The following is a 23,046-nucleotide window of genomic DNA, read 5'->3' as shown; positions in this document are numbered from 1 at the left end:
CAAGAAAGAATACATAGGTGTCCTGGAGACCACAAGCAGATCAGTTTAGTTGAACACAGGGCCAGGGGGCTGGGGAGATGGTGTTGAGATATGAGGAACATCATAGCATTTGCAGGGGAGGATGCCTCATGGTGCTTCCTCAGAGAGCAAAAATGGGCTGTGAGAGAGTTCTTGGGTTCATGTTCTATAACCTCAGTGTGTCAAGTCAGGGAATATATTTTTTTAATAAAACAGAAACCGCTCAGGCTGTGTCCTCTCCCTCTGAATCCCCCACAAAAGGAGAAGAAGAATCATCAACGGCACAAGGTAACTGCAGAAACAACACCTAGAGGCAGCTTCACGCTCAGGACAGAACCTGCCCATTTGGAAGGGCATCAGGTCAAGGACCATACGAAGGAAAACGAGGTTTTCAACCAGTTTTCAACCTTTTCAACCAGTCAAGGCAGACATGGCATCCAGAAGATGAGAGAAACACTTCTTTGTGTTTTTCCTTCAGTCCATATAGAATTTCTCTCAGCTGGACGTTTGGCAGTCCCTCCTTCCTTTGGACCCTCAATCTCTGATCTCCTTCGCACAACCTCCCCTGGATCCTTTTTCCACTTCTCTACCCATCCCAATGCTGGCAACTCAAAATTGGTCTTGTCTCCATTCTAGATCTGCTAAAATTGACCACTTCTCAAAACAAAACTTTGATACGGTACACTAAAATGACTATGACCTTAACAGTAAGGACAGAAAGGGGGAAAGGAGGTGAAAAGAACGCTACAACTCCATCTTTCCAACAGAGGGGATTTGTACTGCCTACACTCTACATTTCTGTCTTCTTTTTTTAAATATTTTAATGTTTATTTATTCTTGAGAGAGACAGACAGAGTGTGAGGAGGGGAGGGGCAGAGAGAGAGGGAGACAGAATCAGAAGCAGGCCCCAGGCTCTGAGCTGTCAGCACAAATCCTGACACAGGGCTTGAACTCACGAGCCGTGAGATCATGACCTGAACCGAAGTCAGACGTTTAACTGACTTAGCCACCCAGGCGCCCCCATTTCTGTCTTTTTTTAATAATTATTTTTTTTTATTTTATAAAATATCTCAGTGCGAATCAAAGTAAAGATTACCTGCAACAAATGGTTAAAGTTTTCAACACCTACAGGATTCATATCTATAATAAGTAAAGGAAAAAAATAATTCTCAGTGAACACGCAAAAATATTCAATCACTCCAGTAATCAAAGAAATCCAAAATCTATATAAATATCAGTATAGATGGAGGGAGAGAGTTAAGTAGCCACACGTACAAAGCCGGGGGGAAGGTATGTTGCCACAGGTGAATGCAGAAAGGCCTGGAAGAATACAAATAACATTTTTAACATGGTTTCCTCTGAGACTAAAATCAGGGAATGGGGGTGGCAGTCAAAGTTAACTGTAACTTTCTCTGTATTATCTAAACTTCCTTATTAATATGCATTTATGAATCTATTATTAAAACTATGAAGGAGCACCTGGGTGGCTCAGTGGGTTAAGCAGCCAACTCTTGATTTGGGCTCAGGTCATGATCTCATGGTTCACGAGTTCGAGGCCGCATCGGGCTCTGTGCTGACAGCACAGAGCCTGCTTCGAATCCTCTGTCTCCCTCTTTCTGCCCCTCTCCTGCTCACGGTCTCTCTCTCTCTCTCTCTTTCAAAACTAAACTTTAAAAAATTGTTTAAAAACCCATTAAGTCAATTAAAGAAAATCAAAACATCAATACAGCATGGTCCTATTTCTGTTTGACAATATTCTGAAGAGGGGGCGCCTGGGTGGCTCAGTCGGTTGAACGTCCGACTTCAGCTCAGGTCATGATCTCACAGCTCATGACTTCGAGCCCCGCGTCGGGTTCTGTGCTGATGAACAGCTCAGAGCCTGGAGCCTGCTTCAGATTCTATGCCTCCCTCTCTCTCTGCCCCAACCCACTCTCATTCTGTCTCTGTCTCTCTCAAAAATAAATCAACGTTAAACAAAATTTTTAAATAAAAAAAAAGAAAATATTTTGAAGAAAAAAAATGCATGAACAATGCGTGTCTTTTAAAAAACTCATATATTCTAATCTCTTAGCCACAGAATAATATTTTCTATTCCGTTTATTACTTCCAGCAATTTACACAGATTTTTGAAGTCATCTCCCGTGTGAAGTACCAAGTATATATGTATTCTAGCATGTACCACTTTTTTTTTTAATTTTTTTAAATGCTTATTTATTTTTGAGACAGAGAGAGACAGAGCATGAACGGGGGAGGGGCAGAGAGAGAGGGAGACACGGAATCCGAAGCAGGCTCCAGGCTCCGAGCCATCAGCCCAGAGCCTGACGCGGGGCTCGAACTCACAAACCGCGAGATCGTGACCCGAGCCGAAGTCGGACGCTCAACCGACTGAGCCACCCAGGCGCCCCCCACTTTTTTTTTTTTAAGTTGACTTCGCACTCAGCACAGAGCCCGAGGTGGGGCTTGAACTCATGACCCTCAGATCAAGACCTGAGCTGAGATCAAGAGTCAGATGCTTAACCAACTGAGCCACCCAGGTGCCCCAGCATGTATCACTGTCTATTGGAATAGCATCTTAAATAGGCTCCTTAAGGCCAGAAGCAGTCTTTCTTACTCATCTTTGGATACCCAGGGCTTGGGACCGTATGTGACACCCCGTAGGTGTCACACAATGCCTATTTTTGAAGGAAAAGAGCAAGAAGAGGGGAAATAGGGTAGAGAGGGAAGGAGTCCACGTCCTATCCTTCAGGCAACACTTCCTTGAAAGGGAACCGGGGGGCAGAGGAGACAGCCAGGAGGCCTTAGTTCAGTGATGAAAAGTCTCCAGATCTCAATTTCCTCATCTGTGAAATGGGAAGAACGATGTTGACCACAGGGTTGTTGTGAGGACTGCAGGAGCCCCACACACGGCGGACACTCAGGGGGCTCCACGGTTGCTGTCGCTGTAAATGGTGATGACATAGGTCTTGAATGGAGTTGGATCTTGGTCTGGCAGTGAGGTCAGGGAGAGAGTGATGGCTCCTTCCAGCCTCTTCTGCAAGGCCAGGTGTGGGAAATGTGGTTTCTTGAGCAACAACGAATGACTCTATTGACAAAGCCATTGAAAAAATACTTAGGACTGGACCGTTTTAGGGGTCTTGCCCCAGAAGTAACTGGAAGCTGAAGCCATCTCTGTTTGCTGGACATTTCAGAGGAGCCAGGATCCTGGCTTGATGGCGAGTTGGCGCTTAGTGATTTTTTCAAAACTATTTTCAGTCACACACTTGACTCTGCTGGGCCAGAGACGGGAGTCAGGGTGGGACAGATAAAACCCTGCCTGAGCCCTCCCTCAATGGCACCTGCCACCTTCTGGACAACTGATGTCAAACCCAGGTTCTCTGAAATTCACGGCCCGAAACAGTTGAGGCAGGCTGCTTTCCTACCAGGAGCCATCTCCCAAATTCTGCTCACTGTGCAACACAGAGGGGGCGATGCCAACGAGCTCTGAAGTCACAGACGGACCTACACCATGACATGGACAGACGAAGCAGCCCTTGGGTACCAAGCTCTCTAGATCACAGCCATTTCTCTGACTTTGTGGCTCCCCACAGAGGAAGTCTAACCAGGCAGAGGAGGCTGGCCGGACAGAGGGCTAGGATGGCCCAGAGGGTCTTTTCCTTCATCTCGCAGGCCCTGCAAATCCCAAAGTTGCACCTGTCTCTGGCCTCGCCGGTTCTCGGGCTGAAGGCCATTTGAAGATGTGGTGGGGACTTGGGTCATGTGGAAGCAAGACGGACCCCCAGGCTGGAGGTGAGGGTACGGCACTGGGTAGAGCGAACCCCAAGGAAAGCAGCAGCCATTTATTTCATCTTGGGCATTCTGTGCAGATTCCATGCACGTCAGAGGAGATAAAGCCTCATCAAGACATGAAATGGCTGTTTCACAGACGCTCCGAAGCCTGTCTGTACAACACTAAGAGAACATATGCCGCTATCCTTTCAGCCACAAGAAAAGAAAATAGCGTGGGCTACCTTTGTTGCCTTCTCTGTGAGGGTACCAATTCAGATGTTGCATCAGAAAAGTGAGTTAAGGCACATGCCCTCTATGGACACTCCTACCCATCCGAAGCGGGGGGTGGTGCAAAAGAGAGGACTGTCCCTGGATGGGTGTGGGTTCCTGACCAGAAGCACTTTATTTTATTTTTTTAATTTTTAACATTTATTTTATTTTTGAGACAGAGAGAGACAGAGCATGAATGGGGGAGGGTCAGAGAGAGGGAGACACAGAATCCGAAACAGGCTCCAGGCTCTGGGCTGTCAGCACAGAGCCCGACGCGGGGCTCGAACTCACCGACCGCGAGATCATGACCCGAGCCGAAGTCGGCCGCTTAACCGACTGAGCCACCCAGGCGCCTCTGACCAGAAGCACTTTAAACAAGCCATCATGGGGGCGCCTGGGTGGCTCAGTTGGTTAAGCATCGGACTCCTTGCTTTGGCTCAGGTCATGATCTCCGGGTTCTTGAGATGGAACCGCGCATTGGGCTCTGTGCTGACAGCATGGAGCCTGCGTGGGATTCTCTCTCTCTCCCTCTCTCTGCCCCTCCCCCATGGTCACTCGTGCCTTCCTTCTCTCTCTCTCTCTCAAAATAAATAAATGAACTTAAAAAAATGCCATCATAATTCTATTTTTTTTAATGTCTGTTTATTTTTGAGAGAGTGGAAGACAGACCATGAGTGGGAAAGGAGCAGAGAGAGAGGGAGACACAGAATCCAAAGCAGGCTCCTGGCTCCGAGCTATCAGCACAGGGCCCGATGTGGGGCTTGAATGCACGAACCATGAGATCATGACCTGAGGCTAAGTCAGATGCTTAACCGGCTGAGTCACCCAGGCGCCCCTGCCATCACGATTTTAATTTGCCTTCTGGTTGTGTAGCGTGAAGCTTTACGCTGTGGGCATGTGGGCATGTGGCCAGGGACCAGGAGATAGGCACTCTCCTCTCGGTGGCTGCGCGTGTGGGCTCAGGTGGCCCACGTGGCTGGGCCCTGAGCTCTGCGGTCCTACACAGGACACTTACGATTGTTGAACATTTGCTCCATGTCACTCACTGCCTAAGAACTTTACAAGGAGCGCCTCATTTTGTCAGTCAACGAAGACTGCTTGAGAGTCTGCTCACGCCAGGAACCGGCACTCAACCCTCACGATGAACAGGTGAGGTGAAAATTGAACACTCCCAGTTTACCCTTGATGGAACCAAGGAGGTGTAGACGTTAACTAATTTGCACAATGTCCCACAGCCAGCAGGTCGCAGAGCTGGGGTTCAAACAACTTCTCTGTCTACAGCTAGCGCTTGGAACCACTTACCCTCGCACAGGGTCTTTGACCCAGTGTGGATAAAAGTGACAAGCGGCTGTCCATGGTCTGGGAAAGGTTCCATAGGCATGTCCCAAAAGCCAGCTGCTAGGGGTGAGCCTAGGGCACGGAGGAGAAATCACCGGGAGATACTGATCTCACTTTCACGGGGCAGTCTTCCAAAACGAATCAGAGAACATACACTGGGACCATGAGATTAACATTGGTTCTCCCTACATTTGCCACCATCACCCTCTCTCCAAACCTTTCCTACCAGCCTTGGTGCCATGCTTCGGAGGGTATCAGACCCTTGCAGGCCACAGGCCCACCTACAGGCAGGGTCCACCTCTCCCAGCCCCTGAACCAACCCAACCCGGTGCCCAGGAGCACGGGGCATCTGGCATTGGCTTTGTGGCTCTCTCTGTAACTGGTGAGCCCTGGGGGCAGACAGAAAAGCCAAGACGCTGTTGTCTGCCTTCTCCAGCCTGTTCAGGCTTCAGGACTGCGTCCCTGCCTTGCTTTCCTGACTGAGCCATGTGCCTCTGCTGTACTGGAGACCTGACCCATCTGTTTACCTGACCACCATCCCCACAATCAGTTACTCTCGTCGGGAGCTAAGGCCTGAGTCCAGGGTCCCCAGCGGCTGGTAGGCATCTGACTCCAAGTCTGATGGACCTCCTGGAATCATTGCACTCCACCCCCACCCCCAGCCTAGACTCCACCTGCCTCTCTTTCCAAAGCACTTGGAAATCTGGAATAAGACTGCTCTGTAGAAGTAAACTGTGCAATCAACACAAAGTGGAGGCAGAGACCTGGAAACTCCGTGGATCCCAGACCCACAGGATCCCATTCTAAGCTGATTGGATGGGAACCTTAGCTAAAAAAAGAAAATGCCAATGAAAAGACAGATGGGTTGATCACGGAAGGTCAGAAAAAGAAAAGTCCCTAGACCAATGGTGGGAGTACCCATCCAGTTTTTGGAAATAGGGCAGTTTGACCAAGAACTTGACTCTGTCTCATTCTCTGGCTGGATTATTTTCCAGGGAAAAGAGTGTATCTGTCTTAATACTATTATTCAATTCAGCTAAGCAATTCCCTTTGTTCCAATTTCAAGTTCACTAAATAACCTTCAGATATCAATACCGATAATTCTGACAATTCTGCTTTTTGCATAGCTCATCTACTATGAAACTCTGTGTTGATCTGGTCAGCTGGACCGCTATGTTTTCACCGTAAACCAGTATGTGAGTATTCTACCCTCTTGCATTAGCCTGCTGGGAGCTTTGGGAACATGGATCAGAACTCCCAAGTGTCATTAACTCTGAAGGAAAATAAGTCCTGCAAGGTCATTAGTAGGCTTGCCCTGGGTGACAATCACCTTGTGGGACTTGGTCTGCTTTCCCATCTTGACCTTGTACCGCTTGCGCTCACCAGCCTGGAGCCCTTTGGAAACCACTGGCAATTGGATGAAGTCCAAGTTCTCCAGATTCCTTGGCCATAGGGACTTGGATTTGCCTGGGGTCTCAAGAGGCTTGAGCGTGATGCATGGGCCATCAACCAGGGCCAACTTTGTCAGCACAACCCGGATGCAGTGCTCTGGGCACTGGTGCACTCGTGGGGAGTCCCTAGCAGGGCCCAGCCCTCACAATCATCTCAGGCTTCTTCCTCAGGGGTCCTGCAGTGCATTTGGAACAGTCCCTTATGGAACAGATTATAATAGTACCATACATTGGCCCAGAGATTCTGTTTGCTGAGCATCTTCCACATCCTTTCATTTGTGTTGTGCACGCCTTTCATGCGGGAAAGCAAGTATTTTTAGCTTTGCTTTGCAGTTGAGAACACTTGGGCTTAGGGAAGGTAAATGACTTGCCCAAGGTCACACTGTTCATAACGCTGCAACCTGCACCTGACCCAGACCCAAAGGACTGCATGTCCCAAGCTTCTTCACACACAGAACTGCTGCTAAGCCAGATGGGCTCTTAGAAGTGTGTCCAAGTATCAGTAGGTCAGCCTTGATGGCATGGCCACCTCTCAGAACAGACTAGAGATGCGTGTGCCCTCTTGAAGACGCAAGAAAGACCCAGTTCCGCAAAGGGCTCCATGTGGTAGCCCCAGGTGATGCAGGAGATTTGCAATTTGCTTCTTGCCTACATTCATGGGCACTTGTGTAAACAGACCATCTCCAAGACTTCTCTGGACCGAATTTTGTATTCAAAAAGGGCTTCCTTGGTCTCTCATTTACCTTGAGTGTCTGGGGCACCCGTGTGGCACCAAGACCCGGTTAGAACAATGCTTCCAACAAGCGTGGTAATGATCACTGATTCCACCCAACCCAAGGGGAGAACAAAGGAAGATGGCCACGCACACACCAAAGCAGCTCTCTAATCATTCAGAACACAGCCATACCCACAAATATGCGAGCGCATTTACCATTCCAACCCCTCGCTCTCTCCCTGAGACCTGCAGCCTCTCCAACTTCTTCTAAATCTCCCCCACCCTGTACCACCCCCAGCCCTGCCAAGACAAGACACCATACCCTGGATGTCCTTGCAGGACAGGACAGGCCCTGAGCAATTTTCTCTGGTGATATGCAATCAACAAAGAGCTTTCACAGGCCTGACTTTGTGAGCGTCATCATAGCCTAGAGGAGGCGGCTACAGTTATGCTCACCTGCAGAGAAGACTGAGGCTGGCATATGCTGAGAAGCAGGGGACAGAAGTCTGGATTCTGGAAATAAGCAGAAAGGGCAGAGAGTCAGACTTTTGGGAAAGGAAAGGAAAGGAGATGAGAGGAGAGGAGAAGAGAGGAGACGGGAGGGGAGGGGAGGGGAGGGGAGGGAAGGGAAGGGAAGGGAAGGGCAGAGCACTCCCACTTACGGTGTCCCTGCAAACAAGCACATAATGGCTGCACACCGGTCCCTTTAAAACTTCTCAGCCGGGGCGCCTGGGTGGCGCAGTCGGTTAAGTGTCCGACTTCAGCCAGGTCACGATCTCGCGGTCCGTGAGTTCGAGCCCCGCGTCAGGCTCTAGGCCGATGGCTCGGAGCCTGGAGCCTGTTTCCGATTCTGCGTCTCCCTCTCTCTCTGCCCCTCCCCCGTTCATGCTCTGTCTCTCTCTGTCCCAAAAATAAATAAAAAATGTTAAAAAAAAAATAAAAATAAAAAATAAAAATAAAACTTCTCAGCCACCATTCACTAACTTTTAAAAGGAGAAAGGGGAGCAAGGTTGCTGGACACAGCAAGGGAGCCTGTGACAGAAAGAGACCCAGACAGCCCCAAGTGTTCACTGGGTGGTAGCCATCAATGGGGCTCTGTCCCAGGCCATTTTCCTATATTACCCCATGTGCTTCTCCAAACAGCCCTGTCCGGTGAGCTATGATGTCCATCTTGGAGATAAGGAAGCCAAGGCTCAGAGAAGGTGCTCAAAGCCAAGCCTCAGTGGCTGGGAAAACACAGTTCCACCTGTCCTGAGATCCAGGGATCTTCCCCGTGTTCTAGGGAGAGGCAAGAGTGCACTGCCAACCTCCTGGCTGCCTGTGCTGGCTCCCACCAGCAGCTCCAGGGGCTCGAGCCCAGAGAGCCTCTGACTGGACTAGGGGGAGGGGGAGGTCTGCTACCTTAGCACTGGAAGGTTGCCTGCATGGAAAACCAAGAAACACACAACATGGTTAAATTAGCCACATTTATTATGAGAAATTCTGCTTGCTTTCTTTCTAGAGAGAGAGAGAGAGGGAGAGAGCAACAGAAGGGCAGAGGGAGAGAAAGAATCTTAGGCGCACAGAGCCCGATGCAGGGCTCGATCCCACGACTGCGAGCTCATGATCTGAGCTGAAATCAAGAGTTGGATGCTTAACCGACTGAACCACCCAGGCGTCCCAGGTATCTTGCTTTCTAATGATGCTATGAACTGCATTTCCCAAGAAAGACGCACATACACCCCTTCCTCTCTTTCTCACACGCTCACATGCACACACACTTGCACAGCATTCTCTTGGGGGGCATTTCCTTTTGCCTGGTCTATGGCAACTCTGCCCCAGTTGGTTTTTCTTCCCACTCTAGCCAGATATCTTTCTAGAACACAAAACTGACCATGCCATTCCCTTTTGGATATCCTTCGACGACACTCACTTTGCTCTCGGGACAACATCCACGCCCCAGCCTGCCCAACAGGCCCTTCGGATAGACACGTGCTGTCCAGTACAGGAACCGTTAGCCACGCGTGGCTATGAAACGCTTCCAGTGCAGGTGAGTGCAAACTACCCACCAGATGTTTGTGACTTGGAAAAATAATATCATATGTCTCATTAATAATGTTATACTGGTTACATGTTGAAATGATAATACTTTGGATTTTAAGATGTAAATTATCAAAATGAACTTCACTTGTTTTTGCCTGACTTCTTAAATATGGCTACTATGAAATGTTCTCATTGCCCAAACCTCAGCTCAAGAAGCACCCACCCTGACGAGCTCCCCATGCCCCCCTTTCTTTCTTATACATATGCAAGTCTCCATGACGGCGCGGATGGTGTCTTGGACATGTCTACGTGACCTCAGCTTCGAGGACGGTGCCAGTTACTGGGTGTTGAACTGACTGTTCAATGGGCGAATGAATGACCAACACAAAGGCGTGTGGCTCTCAGTCTCCAGCCCCGGCTGCCATCTTGGTTCCCTCATCTGCCCAGTTCCCTCTTTTTCCAATGAGTCCCAAGCACACCTGCATCTTTATGGCCCCTGGGGCTGAAGGGCATCTCCCCCGTTACCCCCTCTCCGAGTCACTACAGTCTCGGATGATCTAGACATACACGATTTTAGTCTAGCGGTGAGGCGCCCCCTCCCCCCAAGGGAAGCGTCATGCTTTCAACATCAAGTTCCCTCTTTGGAGGGGCTCAGCTGAAGCCAGGGCTGTACTACAGGACGTGGAGGTGACAGCATTCAGGGTTGTACTTCTACATGCCCAAGATGAGCTCCCAGCTGCCTTGGGGGTACCCCCCCCCCCATCAAAGGGAAGCAGCTTTGTGTCCCGTCTTCATTCCAGAGCTCTACCAAATCCCTGATGGCCTGATTCTGAACGTCCTCTGACTCTCCGCCCGCCCCCCCCCAACCAATTCAGGGTGCTCAGGCACGCAGGCCTGCGCTGGCCCAACATGCTGTCAATAGTAGCTCCCGGTTCTGCCTGTCATAGAAACAGCACGGGATTCGACAGCCAACTGTGACTGTGGAGAAAACTCGGCCCCCAGCAGGCACAGCGGGAGTGTCTCATTCATGGCAGCTCAGACCCTCGCACTGGAACCCCATCCATCACTGCCTCCTGCCATGACAGAGCCCCAAACCTGAGCTCTCTGGCATTTCTCGGAGTCACATGCATGGCGATCAGCAGGTCCCTTTGTCCTCAGGCCTTTGCAGGAAATGTGCCTCATTCTCACATCTAACATTCATCCCCAAACAGGAGTCTAGACTAAGGGGGAAAAAACCTCTAAATCTCCATTGATTGTGCCTACTGGAGGGAGGTTAATGGGTGGTCTCTGCCCTTAGCTATTACTAAAGAAAATAGAAAAGTTTCGTTTTCGTATTTGCAATGGGTGGCAAAACAAAACGAAACGAAACAAAAACAACTTCAGCCTTTTCCACTCTCTTTTAAAGAACTATGGCTGTTGGGTCTTAGGAAATGAATGACCTTAAAGTCCATTAAAATAGGTGAGATTAGCGAGTGCTCAGTTAATAGAGACTGTTTAGTTCACAATAAAAAACAACAGCCCAAAACACTCAATGAAAAAAAAAAAAATGTTTCTCAAGGTGAAAGACTCTGTTCGGAAAAGCCCTTGAGAATTAGATTAAAAATGAAGAAAAAAAAAAGTAAATCATCCTTCAGAACACGTTCTTTAAAAATGCAGACTCACCATTCTGAGAAAGATTTTGTCCTAAATACTGTTTAATTCCTTAGCCAAGAGGTCGATTAAAGTAAACACCAGCCAACTGAAATGAATGAAAGATATTCGCATACTCCTGGGTTTTGATGAGTTGGAAGGAGAACATCAGGGCATGTGAGAGCCCTGTGTTGATGGTGCCTTCTAGAATAAAGGAGGAAGGACACAGTGGAGCAGGAGAGGCCATACTGCAGAGAGGAGGGGAGGGCCTCTGTGGAAGCAGGATGCAAGGATCCTCAGAAAGCTGGGGAGGCACTGGACCTCCCTGGTTCCTGGGATGGGGCAGGGAGACAAGCCATTACAATCAAATATGAAAGGAAAAGGCGAGCCTGGTAGGCTGCAGGGTGTCAGGACCCAGCGGTGGCAAATCTTGGGTCAGCCTCACTTAAAAACCTACCTTACAATCCTTGGGGCACTTGGGTGGCTCAGTTGGTCCGGCATCCGACTTGCGCTCAGGTCATGATCTCACAGTTCATGAGCTCAAGCCCCGCGTCGGGCTCTGTGCTGACAGCTCAGAGCCTGGAACCTGCTTTGGATTCTGTGTCTCCCTCTCTCTCTGCCCCTTCCCCGCTGGCACTTTGTCTCTGTCTCCCTCAAAAATAAACAAAACATTAAAAATATTTTTGAAAACCTACCTTACAATCCTCATCATCCCTCTCTGGGCTAAATGTTTGTGTCTTACGCCCAAATCCAAATGTTGGAATCCTAACCTCTAAGATGATAGTCATAGGAGTGGGGCTTGGGGAGGTAATTAACTGGACCCCTGTTGGTCCAGATTAATTGCCCTTATAAGACAGGAAGACAGCTTGCTTTTTTTCTCTCTCTCTCTGCTCAAGGGAGAGACATACCATGTGAGGACATGAGAAGATGTCCAGAAAGGGAGCACTCACCAGGAACCTAACCATGTTGACACTCTGATCTTGGACTTCTAGCCTCCAGAACTGTGAGAAAATAAATTTGTGTTGTTTCAGCACCCCCCGGTCTATGGTGTTTGTTATAGCAGCCCAAGCTGATCGACATGTCCCTGATCACGGTTTCCATCTCAGAAGTGCTCCCTTCATTCTCTGTTGTGCGGTCCCTGCTGTTGGTACTTGGCTGACCTGATCCCCACCCGCCTCCCTTTTCCCCAGACTCTCTTCCAGGAAGGGTGGCATGTAGCAGAAAGGAGCTCCCAGGAAGTTTTGGGTCCTGATGAAAAGGCAGTGGTCCATCCTTTGTCCATCTGTCTTCTACTATTCCCTGCCTGGAGCATGGGAGGTTTGGAACATAGCAGCCTTCTGTCCACCGTGCAGGGGCCAACATGACAAAAGACAAAACAAAGACAAAAGACAACAGACTAGGGATGGAAAGAGAGAGGAAAGAGGCAAGGAAAGAGGAGAGAGGAAAGATAAGAAAAGCCTGGGTCTCCTAAGAGTGTTGCTACATAGCCAGGTTTTTTCTTTTGTTGTTGTTGTTTGTTTGCTTGCTTTTTAGGAAAAAATATGTCCCGTGTGTTGAAAAAAACTGTTCGTCAAATTATCTGTCATTTGCGGCTGGGAGAATTCCTAACAGATACCGTGCCACCCTCTAGAGCACTGGACAACATTCTCTACTTTATCAAATTCTTTTGATTCTTTCAGCAATGAAAGCCAAAAGCCTGAAGACAGTCTGGCCACTACAGTCTGTTCGGCCCCTCTAGGGAGAGAGTGGGGCTGGTAGGGACCATGAATCGTGCTTTGGTGCCCAGGTATACCTTCCAGAAAATAGAGTCTTAGGCCCTTTAAGAGTGCCTCCTCTATTTTACTTTAAGATTCATGAGACCATGTATGGTATCTGAGTCTTTGGGAATGGTAATGATGAAATCAACTACAGTTGCCCTATACAGAGCCCCCAAAGCCTTGTCTTAGAGAGTCTGGAGACTACTGGAGGCTCTCTTCCAGGGAGACTTGTACCTGACAATACCCTTCGCATCGTCATACCATTGGCGTGGGTCGAAACTGCACAACTGCAAAACCAACAGGACTCACTGTCTCAGACACACGCTTCTGCAAGGTCTTGCCTGGAGCAGACAAAGGGCACTTCCAAGGGGAATGCCAGGAGCCCGCGTGGGGCAGAGTTTCACAGGCAGGAGAAAGGGATGATGGGGCCGATGGCGGGTAATGCAATCCGGCAGACCCAACCCTGCCTTGTCATCTGGGAAGAGGAGAGTGGATGGGGGCCCGGATACGGGAGCTTCTCTGCCTTCTGGAAACCACGTTAATCGGTCTTCTGTGGCCACATTCACGCCTCCTCCGTTGGAAAATTCAGACCCGATGCAAATCTTAGTAAGTCCAAATGGAAGCCTATTCTCTGAGAACTGGCTTCCAATAGATCATTTTTCAACCGTTTCGGACTGGGGAGAAAAAGGCTAGCATTTAGTCTCTAATGCTGTTTACGCAATCTCAGGCGAAGTGATTCAGTAGCCGTCTCTCACTTCATACTTTAAAGAAGAATAAGTAGCCCTCCCCCACGCCGCCCCCTGCAAACTCCCATTAAACTACCGCACATTTCAATCTATGCATTGATGACGGGGACGAATACATTTTCTGCCACATCGATGTAGTTAAATTTCTAGCCCTTATTTTTAACCCAGCACCATTTCAGAAATCAATTTCTGTGGAGAGAGAATACCTGGACATTTAAATCCATCAAAAAGGAGTAAATGAGCATTTCAGATACATCCATCAAGAAGAAATGCCCCTTCTCCCCATCATTGTGGGGCTTTGTCAGTCGCCTGTCAGATGAATGTCCGCCTAAGTGTTTATTAATCACTCTTGCGCTCGCTGATGGGCCTGAACACTTTGCTCCTCGAAGTCTCTGACATGGACAAAGTATGCGGCAGGTTTCTTCTCTCGGTCTCTTGAGCACAGTTGCTTACTTTGTTAAAGTTAATTTCCACTCATTTCTGGCTTTGATGGCAAGATTCCTTTATCAATTCAATTCATGCGTGTTGTCTGCAATCAAAGCAATATTGTCTGCTAATGTGAGCTACGTTCCATGCTCCCTCTCCGTTTTATGCTAACGCTTTCCTTCTGCTGGTCCTGCACTGGAGAATTTGGGGAAGAGGCTGGCTCCCTGGCCTTCAGAGACAGGCTGCAGTGATGGCTGAACCGGCAGCCATCTACCCCTCCCAGAACTGCGTGGTTGCGAGAAATGGGGAGCTGCTCTCTTTCCCAGGAATCACCTGGGTTGAAAGAGAAGTCAGTGGAAGAGAGAAGGCAATTGGAGCCACGCGTGACGGAACCTGGTCTGGATCCCCCCGCGGAAGAACCAAGCGGCCCTCGGAGATCTTGGGAGGCAGGAGGTTTATTTCACACCAGCAGGTTCAGAGGAGGTAACTCTCCAGAGGTTGAGCCTTACACCGAGGTCTCCAGTGTAAGCAGAGGGAACGATTTATAGTCTGTGACTTCTGCATTCCGCATTAGTAGTAATCTGGTGCTCACGCGTGGCAAGCGGGGTCGGAAGAAGAACCCGGAAGGGGAGTCTTCGGTTGGGGACCGGAATTTCCGTATCAGTCCCATCGGCCATCTTATAACAGATTTTCCCCTATCACATGTGGTGGCAATTTGCTATTCCTGCCATGACCTGTAAGATCAAGTCTTATTCTGGAACTCACCAGCCTTTACGTGAGACCTTTCCACTTCCTCTACCCCGAGGAGATTCACCATCTCCCCAACGCACACTTTTGTGCTTCTCATGCTGTCCTTCCCAGCTTCTCTCTCTTCCCCATCTCACCCACCCCTGTGCACCCCATTCGTCTAAGTCCTACTCTTCCGAAAGACCCGCCTCAAGCCTTCCCTCCCTCTCCCTGCCCCAGGATAGCTAACGCCAGCTCTTCTCGGAATGCTTCCGGAAATCAAACTTTCACCACGACTGCCCTGGCACTTACCACCTCCTGCTACACTGTGACAGCACCACTGAGGAGCGAACGGAGCCAGGCAGGTGGAGTCAGGCAGGCCCAAGCCTGATTCTGACTCAGCCACTTTGAGTTGGATGGCCCTGCACGTCTCTGAATCCCTGTGGAATTTCTCCAAAAAGAAAAGGAGTGAACTACTATCTGTCTTGTGGGACAGTTGTGCGGATCCACAATGACTTGTGTAACCCACCCATCACGGTACCCAGTGACGCGGAAGCCCAGGAAATGGTGGCTATTGTTATAAATCCCAACTAGATGACAGACCCCCAGAGGGAAGTGCGGTCCACACCGTGCATTTCTGCGCTACAGAGGAAGGAAAGTTAAACCCCCGTGATTCAGACTCTCTTGCAGCCAAGGATTAGGTTACCTATAAGGTTCCAGAAATTAAATGTGCTTCTTCACCGTCTGGAAGACAGAAGCAAGGGGAGACTTGTCAAGAACTGTGAAGGGGCCGAGGTTTTGCTCTACACGCAAGCTAACAAGTTTGTCTACCCCAGTGTCATAGATGCTGGGAGAAGACAGGAGACTCTTGGGTGGGAGACAATGGACTTATTACTGACAGCAGAGCAGCAGCCAGACTGTCAGCTTTTTCTTGTGCCGGTTCCTTAAAGTTCAGTTACCCCAGGGCAACACGAAGAGGGCCAAGTGACCCCTGCATACACAGGAGAATCCAAACCTTTTTGTAAGTTACAAGATTTTTTTAATGCTTATTTATTGTTGAGAGAGAGAGAGAGAGAGCAGACGAGTGCAAGTGGGGGAGGGGCAGAGAGAGAGAGAGAGAGAGAGAGAATCCAAAGCAGGCTCCAGGCTCCAAGCTGTCGGCACAGAGCCCGACACGGGGGCTCGAACTCATGAGACGTGAGGCCATGACCTGAGCCGAAGTTGGACGCTCCACCGACTGAGCCACCCATGTGCCCCTTCGAAATTTTTGTTTGGATGTTTATTTATTATTTTGAGAGAGAAAGAGCACTGGGGAGGGGCAGAGAGAGAGGGACAGAGAATCCCACCGGGCTCCCTGCTATCAGCGCAGAGCCCGATACAGGGCTCGAACCCACGAACTGTGAGATGATGACCTGAGCTGAAACCAAGAGTCAGATGCTTAAGTGACTGAGCCACCCAGGTGCCCCAAACCCAAATCTTTTCCAGTGGATAGTAGGCGAGCCTGCCCATTGCTTTGGAGGGGGATGTTCTATCTCCAAAGCTATTTTCTATGGGAGCAGCCTCGAAAAGACAGTCTAGAACAAAGCAGGCAATACATCTACAAGCTGTGAAGATGCAGGAGACCCATGGAAAATTGTCTCTCCACGAGCCAATCTTCCTGCTGCCAGCTGCTGCTCCTAGCAAGGAAGGTTGCGGAAAATTGGGGGGGGGGGGTTCTACGGTCGCTTTCCAGGGGTCACCAGCTTTAAAAGAAATGATAGAAACCACAAGACCCTAACCCCAGACCACATCCATGACTGTGACATACACTGGAGCTCAGCTGTTCCTGTGGCAGCATCCTGGCTGTCTTCTTAATTGTGGCAGGCTAGTTAGGCATTTTTGAACTCACAGAAGGCCTAACCAAGAGTCCACTTCCTAACCTGTGTTAAATTCTGCCCTTACGGCATCACACGGCTGGAGTGGTTTCTGCTTCCTGCGCTAATGTGAGTCTGGACTAAACCTCAATGTTCTCCAAAGCTTTGGTGCCTTCCACTAAACCTGTGATAATGGTGACGATGGTGACGATTATGATGATGGCGGTGGTGATGACAATTAGGGGAAGGAAAAGGAGGAGTTTGAGGAAAGTAGGAGTAAAGCAGGAAAAAGAGAAGAAAGAAGGGGGGGAAAACTTCATCATGTTTCTCCTTCTTTCCCTCCCAAAATACACATGTTATCAAAGGAGAAAGCAAGCTTTTTGAGTCTCTACCTATTACAAATACTAAAAAAAAAAAACAAAAACAAAAACCTCTACATACTCATTACTGGAACCCCAAGGTCACCAGTTAGAGCTCTTGTTTTGTTTTGTTAATTTACATCTTCTTCTAATTTTTCTGTGACACAGAGGAGTTTCTCAGATGCTCTCACAGGCTGGTCACATCCTTGGCTGGATCAGGGAGAAGCCAGATCTCAGTGGAAGGTTCCCCAGTCACAAAGCTGCTTTCATACCTGTCTCAGCACTTCACAGGGGGAAGGGGAGGGGAGAGGAGAGGAGGGAAGAGAAGGGAAGGGAGGAAGGGAAGGGAAGGGAAGGGAAGGGAAGGGAAGGGAAGGCAAGGCAAGGGAAGGCAAGGGAAGGCAAGGGAAGGCAAGGGAAGGCAAGGGAAGGCAAGGGAAGGCAAGGGAAGGCAAGGGAAGGCAAGGGAAGGCAAGGGAAGGCAAGGGAAGGGAAGGGAAGGGAAGGGAAGGGAAAGTCCACATCTTTAGCCTAAGTCATGGTCTAGGGGTTCTTCCTGGAGTGGGAGTTCTAGCTGACGAGCTCAATCCCAACAAGCTAACCCTCCCAATGGTGACCCAGAATACTCATCCAAGTCCGGTGAAGTAACTTCTGGAAGGCCATCTCTCAGAACCACCTTGTGACATGTCTACCCCTCTGGACTGCCCTGTGCCATCCCAGAGTTCTATGCAGGGTCTGGCATAGGCATTCACCCTTCCTACGCAATACAGGTGGCTGGGTTCTGAGATGCCCATAAAATTGCCCATGTGATACGTGCATATGATAGTAGCTAATATTTATTGAGTACTTACTATGTGACAGACACAGTGTCACACGATCTGGAGGTCTTTTAGTTCGTTTCAGTCCCCCCCCCCCCCCCGCCCGGCAGTTCTATGAAGCAGGCACTTTTATGCCTCCTAGTTCACAGAAGTGGCAACTGGGGCTCAGGGAATCAAGCCTCTTCAGAGGCTCCTAACAACTATGTAACCCTGCTCAGAGCAGGAACTCAATGGATATTTGTTCCGTGGATTAGAACAGGTGTGGCAGAAATTGCTGATTTCCCCTATTATCCACTCTTCCCTTCATCTTAGAAATAACCGCCACTACCATCCAAGATTTTGGCTGAGCCTCTGCCTACTTCCTTAGGCCTCAGTTTCCACATCTGTCAATTAGAAATAATAATAGTACCAGCATGCCTCGGCGGCTCAGTCAGGGAGGTGTCTGACTCTTGATTTTGGCTCAGGTCGTGATCTCACTCGTGGGATCGAGCCCTCCCTCAGGCCCTGCGCTGACAGCTCAGAGCCTGCTTGGGCTTCTCTCTCTCCCTCTCTCTCTCTGCTCCTCCCCTGCTCGCTCTCTCTCTCAAAATAAATGAATAAACATTAAAAAAAAAAGAAAGAAAGAATAATGTTACCTGTCTCATGTTCCTCAAGTGTAAGAACTCCCAGTCATGTAGATCGCTAACCAGAAAGTGTCACCAACTATGGTATCTGACCAGTAAAATACGTATTTTAAATTCCTAACTTATAATTCATTTTAATGACTGGGAGGCTGTGTGTGTATGGTTTTAATGACTGTGAGGCTGTGTGTGTGTGTGTGTGTGTGTGTGTGTGGCTTAAATAAGTTACGACATGTGCCCAGCACACAGCATTAAATTCCGGCCAATTGATTAGATTATACCGAATAGCATTCTGTAAGTCTAGCTCAACAAAGAATCAAGAAACTCCAGAGAAAGCTCCACCCAAACAAAGAAAAAGACACTGGAAAGTTGAGATGGATAATCTCGGAACCCAACCCTTTAACGATGTCTTAGGTTGAGGTCCTAAGACAAGATAGTAAGCTGGAGAGGCTCCTAGGTTGTTCCCAATTTATGCTTTGATCTTTAATATGTAGCAAAAGCTTAGGGACGTGTTTGCGTCTAGGATACAAAGTAGACAGGACAGAAGTGATCTCTTCCTGCCGTCCTAGACTAGAGCCAGCTAAGAGGCGCTCTAAGGTTTGTTATGAACGGCTCCATGGGATTAGCCTTATACTTCATAGCTGGAGAAGTAAAAGAAAGTGACTTTTCTTAGGAATTCAGTTTATTCACTAATTCTACATTGTTAGCTGGAAATAGGACTTCTCTCTGAGGCACAGGGTCTACTCAGAGCAGACCCGCTAATAAACAATCCCCCGTGGATTCTGTTTAATTTGCTTCCCTTTTTGCGTGACCTGCTGTACCGGAGACATTCACCCGGTGCCCCAAAATGACACAGAGATCTGTACAGTTACAAGTACAATTACTCAAGCAACTAGTGACAGATGCAATGTTCTTTGTGGGAATTGAGAACCAGGGTTCTTGCTCTTCTTCAGCGCTGCCTGCGGAGGTGGTGGCCATCTGTGACTCAGCATCATGGTGGCCCTCAGACCTCTGGTGCAGCCCAAGGTCGTTAAAAAGAGGACCAAGAAGGTCATCCGGCACCATTCCCACCGATGTGTCAAAATAAAGCACAACTGGGAGAAGCCCAGAGATACTGACAATAGGGTGTGCAGAAGATTCGAGGGCCAGATCCTGATGCCCAGCTTGGTTGGTTAGGGGAACAACAAGAAAACAAAGCACACGTCGCCCAGTGGCTTCCGGAAGTTCCTAGTCCACAGCGTCAAGGAGCTTGAAGTGCTGCCCATGCCCAACAGATCTTACAGTGCAGAGATGTCTCACGGTGTCTCCAACAAGAACCACAAAGCCAGTGTGGAAAGAGCGGCCCAGCCGGCCATCAGCGTCACAAATCCCAATGCCAGCTGCGCAGCGAAGAAAGTGAATAGACAGCTTGTGTGCATGTCGTATTTGTGTTAATAAAACCATAAAACTACAAAAAAAAAAAAACAAAATCAGGGTTCTTTCGAAGATGAGGAGAACTAACCAAATGGCGAGGACATAATCTTTGGAACCGTACGTGACCTCAAGACACGGTGATCCATTGGCTTCTCTATGCCTCTACTCTTCTCAGTACCAGGGGCAGAAATACTCAACCTCCTGCCAGGGTTAAGGGCATCACTAAGAAAATCCCAAAGCAGCTCCCACAAGAATTGAGGTGTCTTGACAGCTGCCTTCTCTGAGAACCCCGCTCTTCCTCTTGCCCCTTCCTATCATCCACAATGTAATGAGGACGCGGCCATCATCAATCACCTGCTCATTGTGGCTCTGTGAAACCGCTAACCCAAATACTTGGCTGAACAAAACTGGGGCTATGTGAGTGGACATGGAAATGAGAGTGATGACCACAGGACTCCACAGGACTCTTAAAACCAATCCGCTCCGCTCTCTATGGCATACCACAGAATTTCAGCCTTAGACAAGTTCTCTGCTCTCTCTCTTCCAGCGGCTTGTTTTTGCTTTGGGGGACGTTTTTGAGCCCAAGGCTTTCAGAGAACGAGAAGTTGGGAGCAGATGTGCCCAATGAGAAGTTGGGATGTGTCCGAGGTTTGCTCTAACAATGGGGAAGGGGGAGCGTGTGTTGAGAGGACTGAGCAGCCACCGAGGTCTCCCCTGTCCGCGGGTTTATTGCTTTATGCTGCCACCTGGCTGATCATTGAGCTGCAGGCTCCTACCGCAGAGCAAGAAAGACGAGACAGAACATTTACACTGGCAGGACTCAAAAACAAGTTTCCTGACAAGTTTCCTCACCCGACAACTCAGACCAGCCTCATGAGAGGCACTGTCATCCATAAGGCGGAAACAGGTACTAATTCTAAAGGCCGGGCTTAAAGGTCAGGGGTTCGCTCATCAGCTGGAAAACTCTCCAGAGGAGACTGGTTCTGTTTCAAACCCACCATGTTTTGTTCTTTAGATCTATTGACACTTCCTACTGACATCCTCAGTCAAGATGTTCCACACATTCACCTTCATGGTCCCTGAGTGAGAGAACGCCCTCATCCCTGCAGAAATCATCTCTGCTTCCAGTGATGTCAGGGTCAAAGACAAAAGGAACAGGTGTGCGGTGAACGACTTAGGCTGGACAATCCATGCCAAAAGAAGGCCTCACCCACATTCCTGCATCCCGCCACCCAGGAAAGAATACACACAGCTCGCATTTACTGAGGGCATGCTCTGTCTCAGACGGCGTGCCAAGTGCTTTACCAATACTTAAGGAAGGAACAGTGGTCCCGGGACAAGATGTGGAAGGAGCAGAGATCTGTCCCAGGCTGAGCACATGGACTGAGAAGAAAACTCCCTGGAGGGCAAGTACACGGTGGGTGTCAAGGTAGGTGCCAGCTCACAGACTGGCCTGTGGGCACTTGGGGGGGGGGCACTTGTAAGCATGTGAGCCCATGAAGGACTTCCAGAAAACGAGATAGAAAGGGAGGCATCTCAAAAGTGAGGCCAGAGGTCCTGCAAGATTCAAACAGAAGTCTAGGTTATTGACATTGCCTTCCCCTGCACCCGCTGACCAGAAAGCCATAATATTCGGGTTACAGGTACATCATTTTTAATCCTTTCAAGGGAGGGGTGATCATTCCACTTTTACTGTAGAAAGCTAAAGTGCTGAGAACTCATGAAATCTTGTGATGCTCACCAAGATGCACCTAGGATGCGGTGAATAGGTACAAAGCAAGGACAAATCATTCTTATCGCCATGAGTGCCAACATTAAAAAATGTATTAAACGGGGGCGCCTAGGTGACTCAGTCGGTTGAGCGTCCGACTTCGGCTCAGGTCATGATCTCATGGTTTGTGAGTTCTAGCCCCGCGTCGGGCTCTGTGCTGATGGCTCAGAGCCTGGAGCCTGCTTCGGATTCTGTGTCTCCCTCTCTCTCTGCCCCCTCCCCCACTCATGCTCTGTCTCTGTCTTTCAATAATAAATAAATGTTTAAAAAATTTTTTTAATGTATTAAACATATACAATGTCCAATGTGCCAAAAGCCATGAGAAATTTTGGTGACACCAATATAAATAAGTATTTATCCCTGCCCTTAAATGTTTGTAATCTAGATGGGAGAGAACAGGAGAATGTCCCAGAGGCTATGACATGATTACCATTGGTTCCTTCATTTGACTTGATTCTTATTATCTGGATGGATCAGGGGCTGGAGACCACACTAGTTATGATTAGATACAGCTGCATGTAATAGAAAATTCAAATAATAAAAATGATAAATATTTATCTTTCACTCACATAAAATACATAGGCAGCTCCTTGACCTTCAGGGACCCAGGCTCCTCCCATCTTTCTGCTCTACTATTCCCAGGATGAAGTTTCTATCTTAAAGATCATTTAATGATCCAAGATAGATACAGAAAACGCCTCTCTGACTTGCAAGGACCACCCCCCTCCACTTACCTCTTCAAAAATGTTTGTTTCCAGGGATACATCTATAATCCCGGTTTTTCTTTACACTCCCCAGCCCCAAGCTCATCCATCCATCCTAAGACTAAAGCTACTGTGTTTGCAGACGTAAGTTCCAAATCTCTCTTTCCATCCCTCATCTCTCTACTCAACTTTAGAACCACATCTTCATCCTGGGACATCAGCAGAATGCTCCGAGGCTAAGGATTAAAATGCAACACATCATGGTTGCCTGGCTGGTTCAGGTGGTAGAGTGTGGGACTCTTGATCTCAGGGTCCTAAGTTCCAGCCCTACCTTGAGGGCAGAGTTTACTTTGAAAAACAAAATTAAATGCAACACTTCCCAAACATGGAGGTAATGTTGTACCTCCCCAAGCAAAAGTGGGTCCTGCTCTTGAGGTCCCTGTCTCTGCATTTGGTATTGTACCATGTATTCCCTCAAACAAGCAACCCAAGCATTCATCCATGTGTTTGGTGCCCTCTGTCTTTCATGCCCTTCCCCTCCAGCACACACACACACACACACACACACACACACACACACCTAATTGGCCTCACCAATTTTCCCAAAGATTCTCTTCAAATTCTCCCAAAGATTTCTCTTTTCTC

General features: G+C 48.7%; 2 pseudogenes; one reads left to right on the top strand and one right to left on the bottom strand.

Annotated features, from left to right (window-relative positions):
* Nucleotides 1-241: 241 nt before the first annotated feature.
* On the bottom strand, nucleotides 242-359 carry LOC131489297 (small nucleolar RNA U3; annotated as a pseudogene).
* A 19,037-nt stretch (nucleotides 360-19,396) lies between these two features.
* On the top strand, nucleotides 19,397-19,916 carry LOC131498311 (large ribosomal subunit protein eL32-like; annotated as a pseudogene).
* The last annotated feature ends 3,130 nt before the right edge of the window (nucleotides 19,917-23,046 follow it).

The sequence above is a fragment of the Neofelis nebulosa genome, chromosome 1, assembly GCF_028018385.1.
Source record: "Neofelis nebulosa isolate mNeoNeb1 chromosome 1, mNeoNeb1.pri, whole genome shotgun sequence".
NCBI classification, from domain to species: Eukaryota; Metazoa; Chordata; class Mammalia; order Carnivora; family Felidae; genus Neofelis; species Neofelis nebulosa.
This window is presented reverse-complemented; position numbering and strand designations above follow the sequence as displayed.